This window comes from Marmota marmota, unplaced genomic scaffold (assembly GCF_001458135.2).
Source record: "Marmota marmota marmota unplaced genomic scaffold, marMar, whole genome shotgun sequence".
NCBI classification, from domain to species: Eukaryota; Metazoa; Chordata; class Mammalia; order Rodentia; family Sciuridae; genus Marmota; species Marmota marmota.
In genome coordinates, this window is record NW_025999969.1 from 4,054,293 (window position 1) to 4,062,996 (window position 8,704).

Sequence of the window (8,704 nt, forward strand, 5' to 3'; positions counted from 1 at the left end):
GGAGGAGAGAGAGGAGAGAAAGAAAGAAAAGGGGAGGGGGGAGGGTGGAGGATGGGAAAGGCAGCGGAGCACAACAGACACTAGTATGGCAATATGTAAATCATTGGATGTGTAACTGATGTGATTCTGCAATCTGTGTATGGGGTGAAGGTGGGAGTTCATAACCCACTTGAATCAAAGTGTGGAATATGATATGTCAAGAAATTTGTAATGTTTTGAACAACCCACAATAAAAAATTAAAAAAAAAACAAATTAGTTTTTTTAATGCATACACTTTAAATATACACATTGATGTTTTAAATCTGTTTTGAACATGGATTAATGAGTATTTGCCTTGATAAAGAAATATCTGCTTTTGAGGTTAGATTAATGTTTTATATATTGAAAATAGATCATGGGTTCTGATAGTTCCAAAGATGTCTGGTAAGTAAAAGAAAATTGGACTGTGTGAGGTAGCAGAATAAGTCTATTGCTACCCTCTAAGTCTGGGGTGAAAGTTCATAAATATAAAACATAATGGTCCACTGGCATCCTGCTGCAGAGGACAATTACATATGACAGTTCAGAGAAGCCAGTCTCTGAACCGATGAAGAACTGTCATCTTGTCAATAAAGTTGTTATAAGACACATGATTTATACCTTTATTTCATGATCACTTTAGCATCCTCTTCAGAATTTAGCTTCCTTCTAAAATTCACTGGGATACTTTGGTTCAGCTACAGAAACAATTAGATTCAGGTAGAAGCACAATAAAAGTTAATTTTAATGAGTGTTTACTATGAGCCAAGCACCTTCTATGAACTTTACAGGTATTGACTCCTCAGTTTTCACAACTGAGTGGAAGAGGAACTGGTATTGTCTCTGCTTTGAGGAATGCCTAAATTTGCACAGCTGCTACATGAGGAAGCCTTTGTTCCGGAGGGAGACAGAGACTCCAGGGCCTGGGGAATCCTAACACAATGTTCCACTGCCTCTCATCAGTCCTGGCCAGCAGATAGATCACTCCTCCACAGACAGTAGCCTCAGAGGAAGAGTGATGTCCACTCTTGGTAAGTGTTTGAGCAGGATATTTGTGGTTTCTGCCACCTCACTACCATCATCTTCTTTACCAGACAGAGCTTCCTATTTTGATGGGTGAATCATCTAGCTATTCTTCGTGATCTTCAGCACCATTTCCTCTCTAAGGGGAAGCTTATTCATGCTCAGAATCTGGTTTCCTTACTGGTCACCTCTGATTGTTCTGTTGGTCGTTCCCTGAGTTTGAATAAACTTTCCTCTGCCAACAACAACTACTCCTTCCTAGACTTGAAAAAAAAGTCTGGTCAATTTTCAGCTTACCAAAAATGTAAGATTCCCAAAGAACAGGATTCGTGTCTGATTTGTTTTTTATTCCTATGTCATCTGTCGGGGACATAGCAAACTCTTAATAAGAATTGCAAGAGTGAGTGAATGACTCGCCTTTGAGGGCGTCTGGACTCAGCAGTTTCCCAGACATCTGCTCTAATACCAATTCCTTCAGTCATTAACTCAGCAAATATCCACTGGAAGGGGACATGAGGTTCTATGAATGAAGCATGAACATTCATACTTGAAGACTCACACTTTCTTCATTCATCCATTTGTTCATTCATTCAATTAATAAATATTTATTGAGCAATACCTATGCTGAATGCATGTAGTAAGTGGAGGCAAGGATTTTAAGAATCAAGGATTTTGACTGGAAATCCCAATTTGACTTCACCACTTTATAGCTATGAACTTCAGCAACTTTCTTGATTTCTCTGAGCCCCTGTTTCCTCATCTGCTAAATGAGAGAAATACCAGCATCCATATGCTGAGTTAGCTGTGAGGATTAAAGGAGAGGAGATTGCACGTGTAAAGGGCTCATTAAATGTTATTCATTAGCTGATTAAGTGTTATCCATTGCTTGGTAAGTGAAACAAAGAGAAATCAGATATCATCTTGCTCTTAAACAGTAAACTTATGAGAAGATCAATTGTTAAAATATGAGGTACAGGAGATAGGGGTGTAGCTCAGTGAGGGAGCATTTGCTTAACATGGGGAGGCCCTGGGTTCGATACCCAGCACCAGAAAAAAAAACTGTAGAACATGAGATACAAATAAAAATGCCAGGGGGCTCCAATTAAGATAGAGCTGGCCTGCACTAGGGGAAATCAGGGAAGCCTCCTTTTCTGAGGTTATACTTGAGCAGGTTTGGACATACAGCCACTCAGGGGAGGGGTATTTCAGGAAGTGGAAATAGCTCAGATATAAATACCATATTCTAAACTCCTGAATCACTGGACAATTAATGTGACAGATAAACAAGATACATAAAGGGATAGACTGAGACAATTCTAGGGAAAGGGGTTGACTATATCTTGGGGAATACTTTGAAATCTAGGCAGAGAGTTTTGGTACCATTCTATGTGGACCAGGGGTGCTTCTGTAGATTATGTGCTTCATTCACTAGCTTCGTTTTTATTTTCAACTGTGGAAGTCTGAGGACATCTGAATGAGCACTCAACTTTTAAATTTTTAAGTGACTTATTCTTTCATGCTTTGGAAACTTGATCACCTCCCAATATGCATTGACACCTATCACTTGAGTGACTAAGTAAAACGATGACCTGCTGGAGATAAAATCCATTTTAAATTCACATGGTGAGGTTAGATGACTCATCTGTGGTCACTGGTATTACCTGGTTGGGATGAGACTTTCATGGTTTCTGATCCTAAGAGTCTTTCTGTTTTCTGGGGTTCAGGGGATGCAAGCATGCTACAAGAGGGATGTTAAAGCCATATAACCCGAGTGCCAGAGCAGAGACTTTTTATAAAAGGGCCCTCCAGCTTGGGGTTGCTTCTGCCACCCCTGGTCACTCACCTTTGCAGCAGTTAAGTGCTATACAAAATGAAATCAGCTGTAGATATTTTCTTACTCTCCTGGCTTGGCCTATTGAGTACCTTTCTTCTGGATTTATCCCAGGTTTCTTAAAGGGCTTCAAAAGAAAATGTTATTGACTAAACTCTGGGGTTATTTATAATGGGAATCCAGTCTCTCATTCCTCCTGTCCTCCACGGAAGAGTTGGGCTCTTAATCTGAACCTTGGGGAATCCGAGGCCCAGTTTGCTTTATTTAGCTTTTAGGACATTGGATTTTTTTTTGTGAAGAGCTCAAAGTTTCACTGAAGAGAAAAGTATCCTGTGTCCCAAAGTTCTGATCACTTTCAGTAATTCATCTTCTGCTCCAAATCCTATTCTCTTATTTCCCCCAATTGCATGTTCTTCTTTATTCCTTTCCTTAAGTAGTTACATAAAAGGGCAGTTTCGATAAGAAACAACTTTTGAGCACACCCCAGAGGCAATTTACTTAAGTGTAAATTATTTACACAGAATAATTTAAGTATATTTAATCTAACAATTTAACCAGCTTGTGAGGTCTAAGAGAAAGGCTACGCAACTATGTGTTCTGTATGGCCCAAATCTGGAACATATATCCTTGAACACAATAAGTGATCAGTCATTTTCGTAAAATAATTCAATTAGTAATCATGCAAGTGTGTCTTGATGAAGGACAGAGCTACCTTTGTCATCCATTCCAGGGGTGTTCTTTAGTTTAGATTTGCTTATACATTCCTATTTGCTCTCCATCCCCTTACACACACACACACACACACACACACACACACACACACGTTCAAGCTCCTTAGTTAACTTTTAACATTTTGCCTCTGTTCTTTTATGCTGGATATGAGGTGTCCCCCCAAACTCCTGTGTTAACGTAGTAATGTTCAGAGGTAAAGTGACTGGATTGTTAGAGCTATGACCTCATTAATCCATCCTAGTTTGAATGGACTGACTGGGTGGTAAAGGTAGAAGGTGGGGCATGGCTGGACAAAGGGGTCACTGGGAACATGCCCTGGTAGGGTGCATCTTCCCTGCGACTCCTTTCTCTCCCCTCCCTCTCCCCTTCTTGACCCTTACATGAGGGGAGCAGCTTTCCTCTGCTGGCCCTTACCCCTATGATGCTCTCATCTTGGGCCCAAAGCAATGGAGTCGGCCTTCTATGGACTGGAACCCCAAACAAACCTTCTGTCCTCTAATTTGTTCTTCTCATGTACTTTAGTAACAGCAGCACAATATCTAAATAAAAACAATTGAGTATCTTTTCTTTCTTTCTTTTTTTTTTTTTTTTTTTGGTACTGGGGATTGAACTCAGGGGCACTAGACCACTGAGCCACATCCCCAGCCCTGTTTTGTATTTTATTTAGAGTCAGGGTGTCACTAAGTTGCTTAGCATCTCGCTGTTGCTGAGGCTGGATTTGAACTTGTGATTCTTCTGTCTCAGCCTCTCGGGCTGCTGGGCTTACAGGCCCGTGCCACCGTGCCTGGCTTCAATTGAATATCTTGATTGCAAGGCCCTCAAGAACTTTTGAAAATTGATGGTATAAGGCAATATCAAATATATCATATATACTTCTAAAAACTGATTTTTAAACTTCACAGTCATATGGCTTTAGTGAAGGTACTCAGATACCTTGGGCTTGAGTTTCTGCCTCTATGAAATGGAGATAACAATAGTGCCTATCCCTTAGAAAATCAAATAAGATACCTGGTAATAGAATACTCATCCCAGTCCCTCATGTGCTCAATAAATGTTTGTGAAGATGGCAACAGTGATTTTTTTTTTCTAGGTTAAAAGGAATAGTGTGATGACATTATAAGCTGGAAATCAACTTTTTTTTTTATGGTAAGAGGTCAGGTATAAAAATTCAATTTTATTAGTCAGCATTTATTATATATAGACTACACATTTAATCAAAGCATTTCAAACAGCATGCAACAAAATAATGTCAACTATCGTTGATTAACATTTGGATTAAGGAAAACACCACTTGTTTCTTGAATCCTTTATACACTGCTTCATGGATAACCTGGCTTACGCTCAAACCTTATCTGTACTAATCCTTAATTTTCACAACTCTGTTAAATTTTCACAACTCTGTTAGGGAGGCTTCATCACTTATCTTATCTGAGGGAGAGTGTAGTGACCTTGCCTTAGTTCTCACCATATAGAATGTGGTTAAGGTTATAGAAATGTTCAGGATCACTGTGCATCTCCCCCAGTAGAAGAGCCAGGAGTCAATGACTCCTTGGGATTAATTTAAACCACCAGGATCCTTTCCCAAGGTTGGGGCTATGCTATAAGGGCAATAAGGCAATTACCTGTTCTGATACTAGACTGATCTGGTTTAAATCTTGGCCTTACTGCTTTCTAACTCAGTGACCTGGGGGCAAATAACACAGTCCTTTGAGCTTAAGATGACCAGTCTTTAACATAAAACAGTTAACACCTCACTGATTTTTGTAAAGATTAAAAGAGACAGAACTTCCTGTGAGGGCAGGAATATAGAGCATTGGGCACTTGGGTGTACTGGGCTGTATACAGGTCTGGCTTTGGCTTTGATGACCCTGAGGCTAGGGAGACTTGGCTGTCACAGCCAACTGTGACTCAGAAAGGTGGTGTGTGTGTTGGGGGAGGGTGAATGCCCGAAGAGGGGGAAAAAAAAAAAAAAAACAACAAGATAAAGAGAAAGGAGGGCTTGAAGAAATAATATGAGTCTGTGGCTGCCTGGACCATTTGACCTGGGGACTAGCCCATGGAGTGTGGAAAAGAATAAAATGAGAATCAGGAGAACTGAGTTCTAGATTTTTTGTTGTTTATTATCATTAACACGACATGATGTCATATCTCTCTCCTCTCCAGACCTCAGTTTATCATCTGAAAAGAAGTGGTATCAGGGAATCTGATCTCTAGTTTCCTTTCAGTCTTGAGAGTGCATTGAAAGTTCCAGGGAACCAAGCTTTTCTTTGCCTTGGAATTGTGGGTATGTCTATTTTGGTTTATAAATGATAATTAATTTGAAATACTTAGTACTTTATATTTTGTAACTAAACAACTATTTTTCCTCAGTTATATTCATACCTTAGGAAATAAATATCATTCTTCCCTCGATTCCATTCTCCATCCTTTGTCGCACAATAAACTGGATTAAAATGTCATCTAAATCAGGCAAGAGTTGGCTCTAACCCAGTAACTCTTGATCATCTTGTAATTCAATAAGAAAATGTGTTGGATCATAAGATTCCCGATTGTGCTCTTCCTTTAATGGTGAAAATATCTCAGTGATAGACAGCAGAACTCTCATCAAAGCAGAGAGAAAATAGAGAAAAAGCAATAGGAGATAAAAGAGGAGGAGGTAGAAGAAGAGGAGATTCAGGGAAAAAAACAGAAGAAGGAACTCATTGTCGTATGGCAAAGTCCCTGAATTAAGTAGTATCCTGTCTTGACTCAGGCAGACACTTGAAATGACTGTCAAAGGCCATGTGAATTGACCACATTCTAGGTTCTTGCCCTTTCTTTTTCCTATCCCCCTCTCTGTCATATTAGGGTTCAGTGTGTGGTGGTGATGGGTCTTTCCCACTCTTTTACGGGCACTTTGAGAACAAGACCTGGATAACATTCAGGCCTAGTTCTCCCCCTCAGAATCAGAGGTTCAATATCTTGACCATAGTAGGTTTCAGTTGACATGTGGTTGGATTAGTGAAGAAATCCCCAAGAATATCTTCTAAAATTGGATGTCATAAAACTGGATTTCTCTCTTCTCTGGTTTCATTCTCTTGGTGATGAGAAGACACAGGTGAGACTGTCTGCCAGACAAGACCACTAATCCTTTCAGGAATCAGTCTAAGGACCTGGATAATGGCTTTTAGTTACTTATTGAGCAATTTGCATGGGGTCTTCTATGCTTTGAAAAACTCTCACACATTTTTATGCCACGAGGTGGTTAAGCAGGAATTGTTTGTGACTCATGTTTTGCAGAACAGAAGATTGTGGTCTGGGGAAGTTAAGTGGCTTGCTTAAGCTCACCAGTGCAGAGTGGTTGAGCACGGATTTGAAATTTACTGAGGCCTTGGGCCCAGTTCCCAGAGTTCTTACTTTGTACATTTCTGACACCTCCTGATGTCTCAGCCAGCTAAACAGGAATGATACCTGCCCAAGCCCAAGCCATCTGATAATGCAATACTCATAAAATTAAGATAATATGTTATGATGGCCTTGCAATCTAAAGAAAAATCTTCACATCAATATAGTCACTGTTTTGGATGACATGGTTACATAACACCTCTGCCTGTGAAATTGTGTAGGCTACTCAGCAGGAGAACTTTGGTCATCTGAGTTGTATACCTTGTTAAATATAGCCCCATAAAGGGGTGACAAGCCAGGACTTCTGGGCCCTCAGGTCTTTTGGACACTGTCTTATTGACCACTCTGCTGACCCTTCAGAAATGCTTTAATTTACCATGCTTGGTGATGATTTTAGAGGACCTATTGATTTTTTTTTTTTATGGATTGATTTAACATTGGAGGAAAAAAAGTTTTTATCCTAATTGGAATTATCCCATCAGAGAGCATATGCATACCCTGACAAAGGTATAATAATCATATTTAAAAATTGGTCAGTTAATTTTTTTAATTGAACAAAAACTAGAACTCCATAGAAATCAGCATAAGAGAAAAGTAGCTCACTGTGAATATTCCTTCACATAAGTATATAAGTGTTACTTTTTGCCACATACTTTTAAGCACTAGAGATGGAAGAGTTGAATGAAGAAAAGAGATAGAATCTCAGAGCTTATAGAAGTCATATTTTCATGGAAGGAAACAAAAGAAGAACATAACATGGGTTGTACATTCTGTGCCTAAGAATGCATTGGCGGGTGGGGGCTGGGACTGGGGCTCAGCCAGAGAGCACTCACCTAGCACATGTGAGGCTCTGGGTTCGATCCTCAGCACCACATTAAAAATAAATAAATAAATAAATAAATAAAATAAAGGTATTGTGTCCAAAAAGAAAGAGAGAGAGAGAGAGAGAGAGAGAGAGAGAGAGAGAGAGAGAGAGAATACATTAGGGGAAGGGAGATAGATAGCCATGGGGACCAAGAGTGGGCTCCTTGGATGTGAAGATGGAGTGCACCTGTTGGCCATCTGGGGGAAGAGTGTTCCAGAGAGAGAGCATCATTTGAAAAAAAGCTTGTCATGAGAGTATGCTTGGGTGCCCTGAGAACAGCAAGGAGTCCAGGGTGGTTGGAGCTGAGTGTGAAATGAGGCCCAAATGTCAGCAGGAGAACCTGTCAGGCCACGGAGGGCCTGGATGGGACAGTGGCTGTGAGTCTGGGTGAACTGGGGAGTCACGGGAAGGTGATGAGCAGAGGTGTCACATGATCTACAAATTTTAAAAGAACGACCATGGCTGCTCTGAGGAGTATAGATTTGGAGGGGGAAATGAGGTATAATGGGGAGAAGAGAAATGGTTTAATAGGCTTTTCAGAGTTGAAGACTAAAACAACTGTGCCACTTTGTAGACGGAGAAACTGAGGCCCAGAAGGGAGGTAACTGCTCAAGTTCCAGGAAAATTACTGAGTTCCCACCAGAGCTTGATTCTCAGTTCAGCATTTTGCTTCCTTTGTCAAAAGGTTTTCTCACAAATGAACTTTGTTTCTTATGCACTAGAGAGTTTCAAGTCTAACATGTAGAGTCACTGGCATTAAGAACCCTGTCTTCTCCATCCAGTTAGCACCAAATAAGAATGGACCCCATCCATGCCAACCTGGGCTCCCCATCTTGCTCACTGTCCCCGC

General features: G+C 40.3%; 1 long non-coding RNA gene across 6 annotated transcripts in view; it reads left to right on the top strand.

The window, feature by feature from the left end:
* LOC107154366 overlaps positions 1–8,704 on the top strand; it is a 126,578-nt gene that overhangs the window by 27,898 nt on the left and 89,976 nt on the right. For all 6 annotated transcript variants that reach the window (XR_007347944.1, XR_007347946.1, XR_007347945.1 and 3 more), the window contains exon 3: positions 811–1,050. This is a non-coding gene — a long non-coding RNA (uncharacterized LOC107154366). The remainder of the gene's footprint in view (positions 1–810; positions 1,051–8,704) is intronic.